Here is a 20,705-nt window from a genome sequence, read left to right on the forward strand (position 1 = left end):
GGTTGAGTCTCAATCTATGAACCAGGCAGTCACGGTTCGATTCCCGGTCAGGGCACATGCCCAGGTTGCAGGCCCAATCCCCAGGGTGGGGCATGCAGGAGGCAGCCAATCAATGATTCTCTCTCATCATTGATGTTTCTCTCTCTCTCCCTCTCCTTTCCTCTCTGAAATCAATAAAATTTATTTTAAAAATAAATAAGAAAAATAAAAAGACCTTTCAAAGTGAGAGGCAACAGCATTTATTTGAAATCAATAAGAATAACTATTTGATGGAGACAAGGCAGTCTCTTCAATAAATGGTGTTGGGGAAACTGGACAGATACTTGCAAAAAAATGAAACTAGACCACCAACTTACACCATACACAAAAATAAACTCAAAATGGATAAAAGTCTTAGAAGAAGCCATAGTCAACAAAATAGCAGATATTTGTCGTAACAATATCTTTACCGATACAGCTCCTAGGGCAATGGAAACTAAAGAGAAAATAAACAAATGGGACTACATCAAAATAAAAAGCTTCTGAACACCAAAAGAAACCATCAACAAAACAACAAGAAAGCCCACTGCATGTGAGAACATATTTGCCAATGTTATCTCTGATAAGGGTTTAATCTCCAACATTTACAGGGAACTCATACAACTTAACAAAATCCAATCAAAAAATGGGCAAAGAACCTAAATAGACACTTTTCGAAAGAGGACATTCAGAAAGCCAAGAGACATATGAAAACATGCTCAAAGTCACTAATCATCCGAGAGATACAAATCAAAACAACAATGAGGTACCATCTCTCACCTGTCAGAATGGCTGTCATCAACAAATCAACAAACAACAAGTGCTGGCGAGGATGTGGAGAAAAAGAAACCCTTCTTCACTGCTGGTGGGAATGCAGACTGGTGCAGCACTGTGGAAAACAGTATGGCGTTTCCTCAAAAAATTAAAAATGGAACTGCCATTTGACCCAGTAATACCACTTCTAGGAATATATCCCAAGAAAACAGAAACACCAATCAGAAAGGATATATGCACCCCTATGTTCATAGCAGCACAATTACAATCGCTAAAATTTGGAAACAGCCTAAATGCCCATCAGCAGATGAATGGATTAGAAAACTGTGGTACATCTACACAATGGAATACTATGCTGCTGTAAAAAAGAAGGAATTCTTACCATTTGCAGCAGCATGGATGGAACTGGAGAGCATTATGCTAAGTGAAATAAGCCAGTCAGTGAAAGAAAAATACCTCATGATCTCAGTCATTTATGGATAATAAAGAACATTATAAACTGATGAACAAAAATAGATACAAGGCAGAGAAGCATCAAACAGACTGTCAAACTACAGTGGGAACGCTGGGAGGGTTGGGTCGGGGGAGGTAAGAGATCAACCGAAGGACTTTTATGCATGCATATAAGCATAACCAATGGACGCAAGACACTGGGGGGACGAGGGGAGTGAGGGCATGTGCTGGAGGGTAGGGGAGGCAGGGGGAAGGTCAATGGGAGGGGAAGGAGACATATGTACTACTATTTGTAATACTTTAAACAATAAAATAAAATTTAAAAAAATTTAAAAAAAGAATAACTATTTGAGAATCATTAATTCAGGAAGAAGCCGAAATAGTGTTCCCATTAGTAGACAAAGGCAATGCGTATTATGAGAAGGGGAAGCAGAACAATTACATCAATAGAAGGAAGGCATTTCTATTGGTGCAGATAAGGTAACATAGTGCTGCTAATTCTGAACAATGTTTTTAATTTTCAGTCCAGTAGCCATCAGTGCAGTAGTCATAATGACTGCTTTCTTGTTGTCTTTGCAAACAGTTCTTTGCAACACAGCGTTACCTTAGGCTCAGTCCAAAGGTTTTTTTTTTTTTTTTTTGCTCTGCTTTTAACATTCTAAGGTTTCAAGTATAAGACATGCAAAACAGTTCCTCCGGCGTGGCACTCGGCTCCATTTTAAAGTGGCTTCGTTTATACTATTGTTTACAGTTACAGCATCCAGTTCATAGTACAGAATTCTAACTAACACACCATTCATTCTCTACCGACTCACTCTTCAACTCTTAATATAAATACCCTATATAAAATAGGTTCCTCTTGCCCTAGCCGGTTTGGCTCAGTGGATAGAGCATCGGCCTGCAGACCAAAGGATCCCGGGTTCGAATCTGGTCGAGGGCACTTACCTCGGTTTCAGGCTTCTCCCCAGCTGGGCCCAGGTCCAGGCTCGCGCAGGAGGCAACCAATTGATGTGTCCCTTTCACATTGATGTTTCTCTCTGTCTTCCCCTCTCTCTTCCACTCTTCCTAAAAATCAATGGAAAAGTATCCTCAGGTGAGGATTCACAAAATAATAAATTTAAATAATAAAATAGGTCCCTCTTGACTTAAAAAGCACAACAACCAAATGTAACGAGTGGACCTTGATTTAATCTTAATTTGAATAAACAATCTGTACGAATAAAAAATAAAATAGGTCGTTCTTCATACCCACACCTTCATCTAGTGTGCGAAATATTTTATATAGGTTGTATCTTTGAATTTCCTCCGTTATATTAGGAAGGGGATCTTTATTAGTCCCATTTTACAGACCAGAAAGTAGAGCCACAGAGAGATGGACTCCTCGGCTCATCTGATCCCAGGACCCATTACTACAACATAGGCCACAAATGCAGGTTTGCAAAATGATCAATTTCTCCGTTTTCTAGAGCTCAGGTTCATGCAAGCCCCGTGTCCTTCCTGGGACACCTGCCCCTCTCTCCATGATTGTGCTGTGATCCTGAGTCTTGCAGGTGCCAAAGTGTCCCTCTGTCATTGACCCACCTGGTTGCCATGGATCCACTGTCTTGGTTTACATGACTTCTGAGGCTCTAGAATTCTCTGTGGCTTCTATATCCTGCTCAGGGCTCCAGGAAGCCTGGGTTCAAGCTTAGCTCCGCCATTTGGGAGTCAGCTCACCTCTCCTAGCCTTTGCTTCCTCACCTGTGAAACGGGGATGGAGATTCTGTGGTGTGTTTTGTTGGGATGCACCACCCAGCGGACCCCTCTCCACCACCTTCCATCCTGCTCGGTAACTCAGCTCCGGGTGCAGCTCCGACTACAAGGCCCACAGACCAGCAGTCGCTTGTCTTTCTCCTGTCCTCAGTCCAAAACAGTCTTTTTCTGCTCTCTGGGTCAAAGCACCACCCTTCTTTCTGCTTCTGCCTCAGGCAGTCTGACTGACCCGCATATCCATTTTATTTTTGTAAGTAAGATATCTGTATGCCTGCAGACTCTCCGAGGGAAGGCAGGGGAGGGAGGGTGGGAAGTGATCAACCAAAGACCTTGTATGCATATATGCATAACCCGTGGACACAGACAATAGGGTGGTGAAGGGCTGGGGTGGGGGGTGGGGGCCAGCTGGAAGGGGTCAATAGGGGAAAAGGGGGGACATATGTAATACTTTCAACAATAAAGATTTTTCTTTTTGGTCTTCACTTTATTAAAAATATAATCCAGCGCCCCAGCCGGTTTGGCTCAGTGGATAGAGCATCGGCCTGAGAACTGAAAGGTCCCAGGTTCAATTCTGGTCAAGGGCACATGCCCGAGTTGTGGGCTCCATCCCCAGACTTGCAGGAGGCAGCCAATCCATGATTCTCTCTCATTGTGCATGTTTCTATCTCTCTCTCCCTCTTCCTTCCTCTCTGAAATCAATAAAAAATATATATTTAAAAAATAAAAAAATAAAAATAAAAATTTAATCCATCAAAGGAAGTGGCAACAAACATGACTAAGTGAGTTGCCCACCTTGGTCACACAGACGCAGTGGCAGGGCTGGTATCGGGACCCTTACCTCCTTGGCTATCTCTACAATACTCTAGATTTAGGTCAGAAATGGAAATCAGCAATAAAGATTTAATTTTTAAAAAGACATATGTATGCTTAACAGATATAAGAGAGGATATAGTAAATAACCCTCCCTGCTTCACAGGTCTCTCTCCCCACAATTCCTCACCCCAGATGTCAACATTGTTACCAACTCCTTTGTCCTTCCAGAGAGGATGTCTGCATATCCTAGCAACTAGGTTTACACATCCTCTCCCTTCCCACCTACACACTGTTTTTAAATTTTCTTGAGGAAAATTTCAAACATGTGCCAACAGTAGAGAGAACGGTGTAATGACCCCACCCTGTGCCCGGCACCCAGCTTCAACCACTGTCCGCGCCTGGCCAGCCTCGTGTCATCTCTACCCCACCCACTTTTGCTCCCAATAGATTAATTGGGCACTTCTTTATTTCATTCATAAATATTTCAGAATGGACCTCAAACATATAAGACCCCTTTTGAAGATCATAATCACAATATCATCATCATATGTAATAATTTTAACAAATTTCTCAGTACAATAAACTATTCAGTCATGTTCAGATTTCTCAGGTTGTTTTACCATTTGTATCAAGATACAAATAAGGTCCATTACAATTGGTTGATATGGCTAAGTCCCTTTTAGTATTGGTCCCCTCCATCGCTTTCAATTTCTTTGTAAGATTTTGCTGATTGCACCCACGGTTTGCTAATGTCACTTCATACATTCCTCTGTTCCTTATACTTCCATTAAATTGACATTTAAGAGCTCTTCCCGGCTATGGAACCCTGGGCTGGGGGCCTGGTGTGGGGCTGGGACCCTTTGCTTCTCACGGGAGGTATCTGCAGCCTAGATAGCCCTCCTGATTAAAAAAAAAAGGGGGGGGATATATGGGTGTTGGAGCAGCCCATTCCACGCCCCACCCCTCCTACCAGTGTCAATGTGCTTTCTTCTTTAATTTTCTAGTTGTAGGACTTCCATTAAGCCAGATTTCAGGCAGTTCTGAATGGTGGTTTGTGGAGAAGCACGGGACTTGGTTGGAAAGTCTGTAAGAAGGTGCCGAAACCGGTTTGGCTCAGTGGATAGAGCGTCAGCCTGCGGACTGAAAGGTCCCAGGTTCGATTCTGGTCAAGGGCATGTACCTTGGTTGCAGGCACATCCCCAGTGGGAGGTGTGCAGGAGGCAGTTGATTGATGTTTCTAACTCTCTATCCCTCTCCCTTCTTCTCTGTAAAAAATCAATAAAATACATTAAAAAAAAAAAAAGTCTGTAAGAAGGATTCTTCAAAAAGTCAGGGGCCTCTTAGGGGGACCTTCCGGAAGGCAGCAGCCCCTGCCTTGACTTTTCCAAACAAGTCCAAGCCCCTGGGTGTTTTACTGTAATCTCCATGTTTAGTCTTTAGACCCGACCTTGTAGAAACATGTGCTTTCTCAAGGATACTTACCCTGCTGATTGTATCTAGAGGTTAATTTTAGTTCAAGCTGTTGTTACAATAAAAGCCTAAGGAGGCAGGCGAATGGGGCTGTTTTGGTGCCTCCTGCCAAGCAGCCCCTTAGCCTCTCTTTCATAGAAACATGTGTCAGAATAATCCGTTCATCTGTCACTCAGGGTCTGCTGGTCAGTCCCGGCAATGGTTGTTCTGTATTTTAGTTGCAATTTTGATGTGGTTGTGGGAGGATGTGAGTACCGAATTTACCTATGCCACCATCTTGGTTCCTCACATTTCAGTTATCCTTATTGATACTCAGATGATACTCTCTTTGGTCTATGGGAGACTTGAACTTGGCACCTGAGACCATTGGTATGACCCCAGCAATCTTTGACAGTTGCCATGCTCACCTTGTACATTTCTGCTCCAGATTTGAAATCAGCCATTTGTCCCAGGAGCCATCTGGGCACTAAGGTTACATAGCTCCCCTCCTCCCCCAAAAAACAGACTTTAGGGAATGAATCAAGCCATTCTGCATCTTCTTTACATCAGAGTATATCTTGGATTTCATTCCATATAATGTGCTCTCCCCTTTTGAAAACAAAAGCCGCCCCCAAAGCACATAACACATTAACTAGGTGATCAGATAAATGATTAACCTCATTCTTATTTTCTCTTTCCACCTACCTTAAAAGAAATCCTTTCAGTTCAATAATTCTTATTAACATACTCCTTCTTACAAAAGATGCCAAAAAGTGCTCTTTTTTCCCTCTCTATTGATTTTTAGAGAGAAAGAAAGGTAGAAAAACATTAATGTGAGAGAGAAACATTGATCGGTTGCCTCCCACACATGCCCCAACCAGGGATCAGACCCAAAACCTGGGCATGTGCCCTGACTGGGAATCAAACCTGCCACCTTCTGATGTATGGGACAATGCTCCAACCAGCTGAGCCACACTGGCCAAGGAAACATACTTCTCCTCCTCCTCCTCCTCTTCCTCCTCCTCTCCTTACTCGAGGATATTTTCCATTGATTTTTAGAGAGAGTGGAAGAGAGAGGGAAAGATCGATGTGAGAGAAACACATCGATTGGTTGCCTCCCGAATGAGCCCCAACCAGGGCCCGCCTGGGGAGGAGCCTGCAACGGAGGTACTTGCCCTTGACCGGAATCAAACCCCAGACCCTTCGGTCCACAGGCCAATGCTCTATCCACTGAGCCAAACCAGGTAGGGCCATACTACTTCTTATTAGAGAGGGGAAATTCACTGAATCAAGTAGTTACATTTCAATGTGCATAGCTGAGAAATTCCTTCTCTTTTCTCCTATGACTTGATGCATGCCAAGAATGCTGGCTCTGTTTGGGAATCTGAAGAAAACAGCAGTTTGTTCATCTCCTGTTCCTCAGAGCCTCCCAGAGCTGCTTTTAATCCCTAACACTTGAGATTATAGGGATGATGCAAATTGGGTCCTAGGAACTCCTGTGCTCTCCATTCTCCCCCACACTCAGCCCCCTCCCTCCTTTTCTTGTCAGCTTCTGACAAGTGTTCACAAGAATCTAAAGTTCAAAAAGGTAAGTTCAGGGAACCAAATGCCAAGGAGACTTGAATAATCTTTCTTTGCATAATACAGCACTTCGGGTTAGTATTCAAATGCCAAACAGCCTTGCCATCTTACATTCTTTCCCATTTTTGATAGAGAAGTGGGTTTTGAGAAATATTGCTTGGCTGAAAGAAAAACAGTAATTCAAATGTTCAAATAATAATTGGCTTTGGATTTCAGCCTGGGGGGTAGGGGTGGGGGTGGCAGTAGCGAGGATTGCGTACCACGGTGAACTGGAATCCCTTTCTAAAGGAGCAGCTACTACTGAATTCTAGCTGCTTGTTGCTAGGCAAAATATGGGCAGTGTTGCCACATCTTAGGAATTTTTAAGAGAAACTGGAAATGTGAACTTTTATGTCAAAACAATTTCTTTCTTTCTTTTTTTTAGAGAGAGAGAAAAAGGAAGGGAGGGAGCGAGGGGAAGAGAGAGAGAGGGAGAGTGAGAATGAGATCTTGTTGTTCCACTTATTTATGCGTTTATTGGTTACTTCTTATATGTGCCCTGACTGGGGATGGAACCCACAACCTTGGTGTATCGGGATAAAACTCTAACCTACTGAGTCACTGGCCAGGGCTCAAAACAATTTCTTGAGTTTTACATGGTGACTTGATTCTTTAATAAAGCATTTTGCCAGCCAAACAAAAACACATTTCTGAGCTAAATTCTGATTTCAGGCCACCAGTTTACTATCCTCGTTCTTTTAATTTCCTGAGTTCTCTCTCTAGACTTTGGGAAATAGCCACTTTTCTCCCCTCAAGACACTCTGATGGCCCTTGTCACTCTTTCACTATCCCAGGGGTCTCTATTAGTCTGTAGTTTCTGTGTATGTGTATATACTATGTTCATTTACACACATAAACCAATACTTATGTAAAGCACTATGCTAAGCTCTTACATACATTATTAGATTTAACCTTCACAAAACTGTGAGGTAGGCACATGTATTAGCTGTGTAACAAATAACCCCAAATGTAGTGGCTCAAAACAATAGTCATTTAAAAAAAATATTTTTATTTTATTTTTATTTTGAGAAAAACATTGATTTGTTGTTCCACTTATTTATGCATTCATTGGTTGATTCTTGTATGTGCCCTGACAGAGATTGAACTCACAACCTTGACATATGGGTACAACGCTCTAACCAACTGAGCTACCTGGCCAGGGCGTACAACAGTCATTATTATCTCATAGTTTCTGTAGGTCAGGCATCTAAAGGTGGCTTAGCTGGATGGTTCTGGCTCAGGGACTCTCATGAAGTTGTAGTCAAGATGTTGGCTGTGGTGGCAGTCATCTAGAAACTTGGGCTGGTGGATCCTTTGCTGAGGTGGCTGGCTCACATGCCTGGGACTTAGTGGTGGCTGTTGGCCGGAGGTGGCAGTGCCTTCCCACACGGACCTCTCCATCGGGCGGCTTGCGTGTCCTCACAACACAGCAGCTGGCTTCCCCTCAGAGAACGTGACTCAAAAGACAGCAAGGCAGAAGCTGCAATGTCTTTATGAAATCTCACACTGTAATTTCCTTCGTATTCTGCTAGTCCCACAAGCCAGCTCTTTTCATTGTGCGGGAGGACTCTACAAAGGGGTGAATATCAGGAGGTGAGAATCACTGGGAGCCATTGCAGAGGCTGGCCACTACGGCACACTTTTTCTGTTGTTAATGTTTTTATTGATTTCAGAGAGAGAAAGGGAGAGGGAGAGAGAGTCAGAGACATCAATGATGAGAGCGAATCATTGATTAGCCGTCTCCTGCATGCTCCCTACTGGGGTTCGAGCCCCCAACCTGGTCATATGCCCTGATCGGGAATCGAACCGTGACTTCCCGGTTCATGGGTCAACGCTCAACCACTATGCCGCACCAGCCGGGCTGCTACGGCACTCTTATGATTATACTATGTTACAGTGTCTATGTGAACCGATTAGGTAACAGCATCTTTGTTAGAACTGGGCTTTATTCCAACAACTTCTCTCTGTGGCTTTGCCCCAGTGGGAATAATTTCTCTCTCCTATGGCCTCTATTCCAGTACATTAGCTCCTCTGGAGGCAGGAATTCTCCGGTATTAGGGATGGCTTTACTAGGGGTGGGGAGCAGGAATGTGGGTCAAGGACAAAACCACCTCTGGACCCCAGAACCTGAAATGACTTTCCCCGCTTCTTGGAAAGTTTCATTGGTCTCCTGAGCTTTGGGGATCAAGACACTAATCAGGCGCCCTCTGGTGGTGGAGGGGAGCCTTGGGGAATCTCTCAAGAAGCTTGTGGAGCAGGACTTTTGACGGTGCCTCCAGGGTTGAGAATCTGCTCTTGGAAGGTTGCTTTTGCACTGGAGGCTCTGATCCTGGATGAACCTATGTACATCTTGGGTCTGGAGAAAAGAAGCTGTCCCCTGTATCCAGCTTCTAAGTGTTACTTATCTAAATACTGTTTCTTTATAAGAGCATGCATTTTCATTGTAAAAGTTACATGCTACATCACTTAAAGAGAGAACTTATGACATGATAACATACTCCGATAACATACTCCATCTATTTGATTGGTAAGGATGAAAAAGTTTGATAACCACGTGTCAGGGCGGGAGGGTTACAGGTAAAGGGACATCTTCATTTTGTGTTGGAAGAAGGGTGTCATAGGGCACAGTCTTTTTGCAGAGCAGACTGGCAATATCCGTCAACGATCAAAAACAAGACTGTCCTGTGATTCAGTTAGTTCGTTTCTCATGTTGGCCCTGGCCCAACAGTGGTTTGAACGTGCCTGAGGCAATGTCATATCAAAAAATCGGAGATATTGTAAAAATCCATGAGTGGGGGAATTGATAAGTAAATCAAAAGACACTCATGCCATGGCTGGTTTGCCATGCTGCCTTTATAAAGAAGGAGGCAGAAAAATATCCCCAAATAGGACCATCCCTAAGACAGATCAGGTTAGAATGCCATGTTGCAGAACCATTCGCCTTGAGTGATCTAACTCCTATGATTTTTAAAAGACCACTAATTTGTTTATGCTTGTAGAGGCAGAGCAAATTTCTAGAAGGATGCATGAGAAACTATGACCCCCTTGGAGGCTGGCTACTGCACCCCTCATCTGGGCTCCTATTGGTCCCTGTGCTTCTTTATGTCCTAGCAACTACCACACTGAGAAGTCCTTGGAAAAGAGACCTCTGTGACCCCAGCACCTGGCACCTACAATCTTGCATACAGTGGGTGCTCCATGTGGTCATTGAATTCAAATGACAGCACTTGCCTTCTAGTCACCCAAACTTGATGGTTAAAGCACCTTACCTACCCTTCTTCCACATTCTTTCACCCACTGTCAAATGTGATCATTGTGCACCTACAATCTCTCATACTCATGTCTCCTCCATTTCCTGGTTGCTACTCTCGTGGGGGCTGTTATTATATATAATTGAACAGAGTGCTGCAACCTCCTGACAAATGCCACACTTTCCCTCTCTCTCCCACCCGCCCAACCATAACACTGCAGCCAGAGTGGTCTTTCTTCTACACATACCCAATCATGCCACTCCTCTACTTTCAACCTGTCATGGCATCCCAAGGGCTGGGGCGGAGAAAACACAAGATGAGCCTGGAGCAAAAGAGTAAGAAAGTGCTCAGAAAAGGATGGAGACTGGTTGAGAGGGCAAGGGTGCCAATATGAAAGGGCTCACAATGGCCCATACTGCAACAATTTGGGCAATAATGACAGTCTTGGTTTGTAATCCATAGGCTAAAATAAATATAGGCAGTCCTTGGGTTACGTCGGACTCGACGTACGTCGTTTTGTGGTTACGTCCCCATCTCCCATTTATTTATAAAAAAAAAGTTCCGTCATTTTGATGTATGTACATATGTGCTTTATTTTTTTATTATTTATTTACCACAAGTAAAGGTCAGGAATTGTTATCTTTCTTTTAAAATTTTTTTACTGTTTCACTTCATTACTGCTGTGTATGTGCTCCATGTGAGTGACGTAGGTGCTTATGTAGGTGGGTTCTGACTTACGGCGAAAATCGCGTTACGTTGTGCCATAGGAACGGATCTACAACATAACCGGAGGACCTACTGTATCCAGGATTTCACACATATCCTATATAAGAACAGCCTAGGTGGCGTCACGCCCTCGCGCAATGCCCTCGCACAACATCGTCACAAGATGACTGTTACAAGATGGCCACCACAAGATGGCCATGTGCACAGCAGAGGCGGGGCCCAGGGGCCGCTCCGTTCAATGAGGCCTGGGGGTCCCACAGCTCTGCGCAGCGTGGAGGAGGCCAGTCCCGGTGTCTCCACCGCTTCGCACAAGGAGGCAGGTCCCGGCGGAGGAGATGGGTCGCTGCAGGGGAGGGCAGTTGTGGGTGATCAGGCCAGCAAAGGAGCAGTTAGGCGTCAATCAGGCTGGCAGGGGAGCCGTTAGGGGGCAATCAGGCAGGCAGGCAGGTGAGTGGTTAGGAGCCAGCAGTCCCGGATTGTGAGAGGGATCTCAGATTGGAGAGGGTGCAGGCTGGGTTGAGGGACACCCCCTACCCCGATGCATGAATTTCGTGCACCAGGCCTCTAGTAAATAAATAATGCTCTTTCATACAGAAGAGTTCCAGTTAATAAATGGAGAAGGAATGAGGGTGTCCAACAATGGGGCAAAGGTGTAATGGCCACAGTACAAGAAGGTATCGTCAGTCTAAAAGATGAAGCAGGCAACTTCATAGGATATAACAGAATTTATTATAGAATAATTTACTTACCGGTAGATTGGGCTGGAGCAGACAGAAGGCCCAGCAGTTTTGCACAAATTATTCTCTGCTAAAAAGTACCTACTACTGTACCTTTTTTAAAATAGTGTAACTCATGCCCTACCTGCTTTGGCTCAGTGTATAGAGCAGGGATGGGCAAACTTTTTGACTCGAGGGCCACAATGGGTTCTTAAACTGGACCGGAGGGCCGGAACAAAAGCATGGATGGAGTGTTTGTGTGAACTAATATAAATTCAAAGTAAAGGAGCGGAGGGGAGAGCAAGAGAACCCTCCGCTCTTTCGGCTCCGCGGGCCGGATAGAACAGCCGAACGGGCCGGATCTGGACCGCGGGCCGTAGTTTGCCCACGGCTGGTATAGAGCATTGGCCTGCGAACTGAAGGGTCCCAGGTTTGATTCCGGTCAAGGGCATATGCCTGGGTTGCAGGCTCAATCCCCAGTAGGAGGTATGCAGGAGATGTTTCTATCTCTCTCTCCCTCTTCCTTCCTCTCTGAAATCAATAAAAAAAATATTTAAAAAACAATAGTGTAACTCGGGCCCTGGCTGGTGTGGTTCAGTAGGTTGGAGCATTGTCCTGTTCACAGAAGGGTTGCAGGTTTGATTCCCAGTCAGGATGCATATGGGAAGCAACCAATCAATGTTTTTCTCTCACATCCATATTTCTCCCTCTCTCTCCCTCTTCTTTCCTCTCTCTCTAAAGTCAATTAAAAAAATATCCTCGGGTGAGTATTTTTAAAAAATAGTATAATTTGGGTACTAATGATTGACAAGACAAAAAAAAGAATGCAGTAATACCAGGGGCCACCCCACCTGGTGGTGGATACTGTCATCAATTTGGTACTCATCTCAGTTGCCACCTTGCCACTGCTAATAAAAGTATTGGTTACATTTTAAGGATCAGAAAATCATTGACTAGTAGACTTTGGTATGCTTACTAAGGAGAGTGAGGTTGATCAAAGGACACAAAGATGGAGGTGGTTTTTGTTTACAGCTACATCTATACGGAGGAAAAGAGAAATAATTCCTGTAGGCAAGATCCACTGATGGATTCTAAAATTGGTAGGCAAAAGGTGGAGGAATTTAAGATAGTCTTTTTTTTTTTTTAGAATTAAATGACAAAGTTTTATTCAAGTCTTAAGATTTGCAAATTGGGAACACACACACACACACACACACACACACACACACAAGGAATGGTAAGAACAGGATAGTGTTAAAGTTTCTCCTCCAAGATATCTATTAATTGCAAAGTAAAAATGGTAACTTCACAGTAGAGACACTTAACATACACTAACTTAAATAAGTGATTAGGGTTTACATCATCAATAAAAGATATATTAACATCATACACCCCCAACAAAATACATTGAGAAGTACAGAGTATTACTTCTGTGATGTTCATGCCCCAAATGTACAACCTCAATCTAATCATGAGATTGAGAAATACTCTACAAAACACCTGACCAGTATGCTCCAAAGTGACAAGGAAAGTGACAAGGAGAGACGGAGAAACCATCATCTCTAAGAAGAAACAAAGGAGATAAGATGACTGAATGCAATGTGAGACCCCGGATTGGATCCTGGGATAGGAAAAAAGACATCGATAGAAAAACTGGTAGAATCCAAACAAACCTTATAGTTTAGATAATAGTTTTGTGCCGATGTTAATTTCTGGTTTGAGTCATTGCCCTGTGATCACGCAAGGTGTTAACCTTAAAGGAAGCAGGTGAGGGGTAGACAGGAACTCTGGTCTATTTTTCTTTTCTTTTTTTGTGGGTTTTTTGTTTTTTAACTCTGGTCTATTTTTACAAGTTCTCTATAAATATAAAATAATCTGAAAATTAAAAGCTTAAAAAACACTGATGCCTGGGTCCTACCCCAAAAGATTTTATTTCATTGGTCTGAATTAGGACCTAGACATAGGGATTCTAAAAAATAACATTTTCAGTATTGTGTTTCTAATGTACAGTCAAGATTGAGATTCACACCCTGGCCGAGTAGCTCATTTGGTTGGAGTGTCGTCCCCATACGCCAAGGTTGCAGGTTTGACCCCCACTCAGGGGCACATAAAAGAAGCAACCAATGAATGAACCAATAAGTGGAACAACAAATTGATGTTTTTTTCTCTTTTTCCCTCCCTTCCTCTCTCTCACTCAAATCAATAAATTTTTAAAAGATTGAGATTCATTGATCTAAGTGATAAATCATCAAATCATCATCAAAATTATTTCACAAATTATTCTTTTTGTTGTTGTTAATCCTCACCCAAGGATATTTTTTCCATTGATTTTTTTTTTTTTTTTTTTTTTTTTTTTTTTTTTTTTTTTTAGAGAGAGAATTAAAGGGAAGGGGAGAGACACAAAGAGAGAAACATCGATGTGAGAAAGGCACATCAATCTGTTGTGTCAGGCATGCACCCACTGGGGCCGGGGACTGAGCCTGCATCTGAGGTACATGCCCTTGGACCATAATCGAACTTGAGACCTTTAGTCCACAGGCTGACACTCTAACCATTGAGTCAACCATCTAGGGCAGCCGTGGGCAAACTACGGCCCGCGGGCCGGATCCGGCCCGTTCGGCTGTTCTATCTGGCCCACGGAGCCGAAAGAGCGGAGGGTTCTCTTGCTCTCCCCTCCGCTCCTTTACTTTGAATTTATATTAGTTCACACAAACACTCCATCCATGCTTTTGTTCCGGCCTTCCGTTCCAGTTTAAGAACCCATTGTGGCCCTCGAGTCAAAAAGTTTGCCCACCCCTGATGGGCCTCACAAATTATTCTTTTTTTTTAAATTTTAATAAATCTTTATTCAGATTATTACAATTGTTTCTCCTTTTCCCCCCCGTAGCTCCCCTCCACCTGGTTCCCACCCCACCTTCTGCCCTTACCTCCCCCCCACTGTCCTCATCCATAGGTGTATGATTTTTGTCCATTCTCTTCCTGAACCCCCCCATACCTCTTTCCCCCTGAGAATTATCAGTCCACTCCCTTTCTATGCCCCTGATTCTATTATATTCACCAGATTATTCTGTTCCTCAGGTTTTTAATTCACTTGATTTTTAGGTTCACTTGTTGATAGATATGTATTTGTTGTTCATAATTTTTATCTTTACTTTTTTCTTCTTCCTCTTTTTTAAGAATACCTTTCAGCATTTCATATAATACTGGTTTGGTGGTGATGAACTCCTTTAGCTTTTTCTTATCTGTGAAGCTCTTTATCTGCCCTTCAATTCTGAATGATAACTTTGCTGGGTAGAGTAATCTTGGTTGTAGGTTCTTGCTGTTCATCACATTGAAAATTTCTTGCCACTCCCGTCTGGCCTGCATAGTTTCTGTTGAGAAATCAGCTGACAGTCGTATGGGTGCTCCCTTGTAGGTAACTAACTGTTTTTCTCTTGCTGCTTTTAATATTCTCTCTTTGTCTTTTGCTCTTGGCATTTTAATTATGATGTGTCTTGGTGTGGTCCTCTTTGGATTCCTTTTGTTTGGGGTTCTGTGCGCTTCCTGGACTTGTAAGTCTATTTCTTTCACCAGGTGGGGGAAGTTTTCGGTCATTATTTCTTCAAATAGGTTTTCAGTATCTTGCTCTCTCTCTTCTTCTGGCACCCCATAATTCTGATGTTGGTACGCTTGAAGTTGTCCCAGAGTCTTCTTACACTATCTTCAACTTTTTGGATTTTTTTTTTTTTTGGCTTTTTGCTTTTTCGGTTGAGTGTTTTTTGCTTCTTTGTATTTCAATTCTTTGACTTGATTCTTGTGTTCCTCTAGTCTGTTTTTGGGTCTCTGTATAATATTTTTTATTTCAGTCAGTGTATGTTTAATTTCTAGTTGGTCCTTTTTCATATCTTCGAGGGTCTCGTTATATTTATCGGCCTTTTCTAGGATATTCTTGAAAAGCCTTATAACCGTGGTTTTGAATTCTATATCCAGTCGTTTGTTTTCCTCCATTTCTTTCATTTGTGATCTGTTTCTTTGACGCCGCATTTTCATTGCTTCCCTGAGTTGGTAGGGTAAATTTGTGTCCTAGGTTTCCTATATGGCCCAGTGGGTCGGCCTCCCCAGTTAACCTGAGGTGGACACTCTTGGTGCACCCCTTTGTGGACTGTGTGTACAGCCTTGTTGTAGTTAAGTCTTGATTGTTGGTATCACTGGGAGGAATTGACCTCCAGGCCAGTTGGCTGTAAGAATCAGCTGCATCTATGCTGGGAGAAGTTCGGTGCTGGAGACAGCCTTATAGGATTAGACTTGCCAAATTGCAATAGCCTCTGTGCTCGGCTTGGATGGGGTGGAGTCTCAGGGTGGAGCAGACAGTCTTGGCTTCCCGGCAGCCTTGCCCTTGCACGCACGCACAGACCTCTGCCTTCCCCGGCTCCCGAGTCTCTGCCCGAGAGTCCAGACTCCCCCCACAAGAGCGTGGGTCCCCAGGGGCTCGCCTGGAACTGGGGTCCAGTGCAGTCAGAACTGGGGCTCAATGCGGTCAGGAGCCTCCGACTCCCTTCCACTAGGGAAAGCCTGTGGCAACCTCCGCAGCCTTTGTGCGCACTGGCACGCCGCGCCTTCAGACTTCTGCCTTCCCCAGCTCCCGAGTCTCCGCCCGAGAGTCCAGACTCCCCCTGTAAGAGCGTGGGTCCCCAGGGGCTCGCCCGGAACTGGGGTTCAGTGCAGTCAGAACTGGGGTTCAGTGCGGTCGGGGGCTTCCTTCCCCCTTCTGCCAGAGAAAGTCAGCCAGGCTCTCAGCCGCCCTTCCTCTCTGCGCGCACAAAGACCCTTTGCCGTACCTCCAATTCTCTGTGAGCTTTTCTCTTTCCTTCTAGTTGTAGAATTTTCACTCAGCCAGCTTTCCTGTGGTTCTGGATGGTGTCTGTTCTGTCTTTTAGTTGTAGTTTTGAAATTGTTGTGCGAGGCAGCAGTTTAGGTGTTTACCTATGCCGCCATCTTGGTTTCTCCACAAATTATTCTTATCATTTCTTTATTTTTAAATATATATATATATTTTTTAAAATATATATTTTATTGATTTTTTACAAAGAGGAGGGGAGAGGGATAGAGAGTTAGAAACATCGATGAGAGAAATATCGATCAGCTGCCTCCTGCATACCCATTACTGGGGATGTGCCCGCAACCAAGGTACATGCCCTTGACCAGAATCGAACCTGGGACCCTTCAGTCTGCAGGCCGACGCTCTATCCACTGAGCCAAACCGGTTAGGGCTTTAAAATATATTTTTATTGATTTCAGAGAGAAGGGAGAAGGAGAGAGAGATAAAAACATCAATGATAAGAGAGAATCATTGATAGGCCGCCTCCTGCACACCCCCCACTGGGGACCAAGCCTGCAATCCAAACTTGTGCCCTTGACTGGAATCAAACCTGGACCCCTCGGTCCACAGGCCAATGCTCTATCCACTGAGCCGAACCGGCTAGGCTTGTCATTCCTTTTTAAAAAGATACAGCAAGGGATGTGTCATGCTATGTCCCATAATTTGCTTGAAGTCTTTTGATAAAGACAAGGAACTTTATTGGAACAAGGTTATTATTACTGAGCAGTGAATGAAACTTTAGATACCAAAAAATGTGAAAATAATACTCCTAAACCTTTAAAAATACATCTGACCTCCTCAAAAAACTGAAAATGTAACTCCCATTTGACCCAGTGATCCCACTTCTAGGAATATATCCCAAGAAACTAGAAACACCAATCAGAACACCCCTATGTTCATAGCAGCACAATTCACCATAGCTAAGATATGGAAACAGCCTAAGTGCCCATCAGCAGATGAGTGGATTAGAAAACTGTGGTACATCTACACAATGGAATACTACGCTGCTATAAAAAGGAAGGAATTCTTACTATTTGCAACAGCATGGATGGAGCTGGAAAGCATTATGCTAAGTGAAATAAGTCAGTCAGAGAAAGATAAATATCACATGATCTCACTCGTTTGTAGAATATAATGAACAACATAAACTGATGAACAAAAACAGATTCAGAGACTGAGAAGCATCGATCAGATGCTCAAACCTCAGAGGGAAGGGAGGGGAGGGTGGGAGTAAGGGGGAGAGATCAACCAACAGACTTGTATGCATGCATATAAGCCTAACCAATGGACACAGACACCAGGGGGGTGAAGGCATGTACGGGAGTGGGGTGGGGGTGGGGGCAATGGGGGATATGGACACATATGTAATACCTTAATCAATAAAAAAAATCAATTAAAAATACATCTGACCAATGTTGCAGTTAAACGGAAATAAAAGGGGATGTGCCCTGTCATTTTTCTCTTTCCTTGTCTGTGTAATCTAGATAATGATCCACTGTGAATACCTCCTGGGTAATGCAGTTATCTTTACATCAGTAAAGTTCACAACTGGTAAAATCAAACACACATTGTAGTGATGGGACAGTTATATATCCTGACTGTGGTGGCAGTTACATGAATCTATACCCCTGTGATAAAATTTCATAGAATTATACACACATACACAGAATGCATATAAAAAGTGGTAAAAGAGAATGAGGTTTGTAGTTTAGTGAATAGCACTATACCAATGTTCATTTCCTGGTTTTGATAATGGGCTCTATCTATTTATGTAAGATGTTATCATTATGGGAAGCTGGGTAAAATGTATATGGGAACTCTCTGGTACATATTATTTTTATTTATTTATTTATTAAAATATTTTATTGATTTTTAGAGAGAGAGGAAGGGAAAGGGAGAGAGAGAAAGAGAAACATCAATGTGAGGTCGCTGCCTCCTGCACACCTCCCACCCGGGATTGAGCCGGCAACCCTGGCATGTGGCTTGACTGGGAATCAAACCAACAACCTTTTGGTGCATGGGACCATGCCCAAACAACTAAGCCACACAGCCAGGGCTATTTTTTTTCTAGTTGTATTTTGTGGGTTTTAAAAAATATATATTTTGACTTATTTCAGAGAGGAATAGAAACATCAATGATGAGAGAGAATCATTGATCGGCCACCTCCATGCACCACCCACTGGGGATCGAGACTGCAACCCAGGCATGTGCCCTGACCAGGAATCGAACCGTGACCTCCTGGTTCATAGGTCAACAGTCAATCACTGAGCCACGCTAGTCAGGCTCAGTGTGGTTTTGATTTGCTGTTCCCTAGTGATGTGGAGCATCTAACTGTAGCTCTTTGACAACAAAGTTGAAAAAATCCCCAATTCCTTCAGGAAACCAGGCCTTTGTCTTCCACAAAGAGACACAAGTCTCTCCAAGGTGCCTGTTAGAACTGAACGTTTGTGTGTCCCCCACCCCCTCCCCCCGCCCGCCCCACACACAATTCACATGTTGAAATCCTACCCGCCAGTGTGATGGTAGTAGGAGGTGGGCCTTTGAGTGCTGCTTAGGTCATGAGAGTGGAGCTCCCTTCGCCACCTACCACCTGACGTCACGTCTAGAAGATGACCATCTGCAAATCAGGAAGCTGTATATTTTTTGTTTTGGGGAAGAAGCTGTTTTGTTTTTTTTTTTTTAATTTTTATTAGAAAAAGGAAAGCAGAGAGAGAGAAAAAAACTTTGATGTGAGAGAGAAACATGGATCTGCTGCCTCCTCACACTCCCCAAGGGGGATCGAACCTGAAACATGCATATGTGCCCTGACAGGGAATCAAACCCATAACCCTTTGGTGTACCAGAGGACACTCCAACTGAGCCACAGGGCCACCGCAGGAAGCCGGTTCTGATCAGAACGCACCTTGATCTTGGACTTCTCAGCCTCCAGACTGTGAGAAATCACTGTTTGTTGCTGAAGCCTCCCAGTCTGTGGTATTTGTGTTATGGGAGCCCAAACGGACAGAGTGCATGCGGTTGCGATTCTACCCCACGACTGGTTTTCACGCTTAGGTGGGGGAGAGCTGACAGTGACTGTGGTTCTGTCCACCTTGCGACTTGGGCTCAGCTCTTCACAGCCACTCCGCAGGCCGAGAGCCTGAGGTCTCCAAGGATTCGGTTTATCTGTAGAAACGGGTTGGGAGAAGAAGAGGGAAGGAGGGACGGAAGACTGAGGTGTCCAGAGCCCGAGGCCTCCCAGTTCTGCGGTGGTTGGTTTCAGAGCCGCGAGGATGGTTAGCGGCTGTGGGAAGGATCCGCAGGGTAATGTGCTGCCACACTGATGGGCCGGTGATGATGACTAAGGGTCCTCGGTGGGATTAGCTGGGAGGCTGCCAGGAGCCGCAGAAAGCAGATCTCTTTCCTGGGGAGACCGCCTCCCTCTCAGGGGATCGGTTGGCTTGGCCCAGCTGGCTGCGGTGGGGAGGGAGTGCCCAGAGCAGGTTGGCATCACCACACTGTAAAGTGCATGCTGTCAGTGCAAAAGGGGGTGCTGCAAGGGTCAGGGGGCCTGGAAGGCAGGCGGTGGGGAGGGGTTTGGCTGCATCCCAAGAACTCCAGCAGCGGACACCGAAAGGGTGTCTGTCTGAGGGGGTCAGATGTGCCTTTCTTCAAGATGATGCTGGCTGTAGTATGCACAGCAGACAGCAGGGGGCGAGAGGAAGACAGCAAAGGTCATTTCTGGGAGTAAACCGGCAAGGCCACAGACACCCCTGAACTAATGCTGTTCTAGATGCTTCCACAGACGCAAAGCCCATACCAGATGTGGCCATAACCCTCAAGGACTTACAGCCGTGTCAGGCCAGGAGACACGTGTTTATTGTTCATGTGAATGTAATCCACATGTCATTCATTATTAGGTTATTACTCAACCCCATAGTTCTCTCTTCCACTACTGTGAGCTCCCTGAGGACAATCTGTATGCCAGTCATCTTTGTATCTGCCATACACATAAAAACTTCCTGCCAGGAATGGGAGTTGGGGGGAGGGCAGGAGGGAGAGCCATGTCCCTGTCCACAGTGCTGAATCTTCATGGCCCGGGCTTCTTGGGATGCTTTCTCTCCAACCAGTTCACACCGTGTTCTTCACAAAGATGCCCTCTGGAGTTCTGTAACACAGCGGCCCTGGCATCAGTCCTCATCTGACCTCCCAGGTATGTTAACCGAAATAAGGCAGGTAGTAAAAGTGTGTGCAGCATGAGCTCACTGCTGAAAAACACACTGTGGGCACATCCATTG

The 20,705-nt window shown here is 44.3% G+C and overlaps 1 pseudogene across 1 annotated transcript in view; it reads left to right on the top strand.

Moving 5' to 3' along the window:
* Positions 1–8,723: 8,723 nt before the first annotated feature.
* Positions 8,724–20,705, top strand: part of LOC308252695 (mitotic spindle assembly checkpoint protein MAD2A-like) — a 36,454-nt pseudogene continuing 24,472 nt past the window's right edge. The window contains exon 1 of the transcript in view: positions 8,724–8,796. The product of the transcript in view is annotated as a mitotic spindle assembly checkpoint protein MAD2A-like (transcript). The remainder of the gene's footprint in view (positions 8,797–20,705) is intronic.

Source organism: Plecotus auritus (genome assembly GCF_963455305.1).
Source record: "Plecotus auritus genome assembly, chromosome: 7".
NCBI classification, from domain to species: Eukaryota; Metazoa; Chordata; class Mammalia; order Chiroptera; family Vespertilionidae; genus Plecotus; species Plecotus auritus.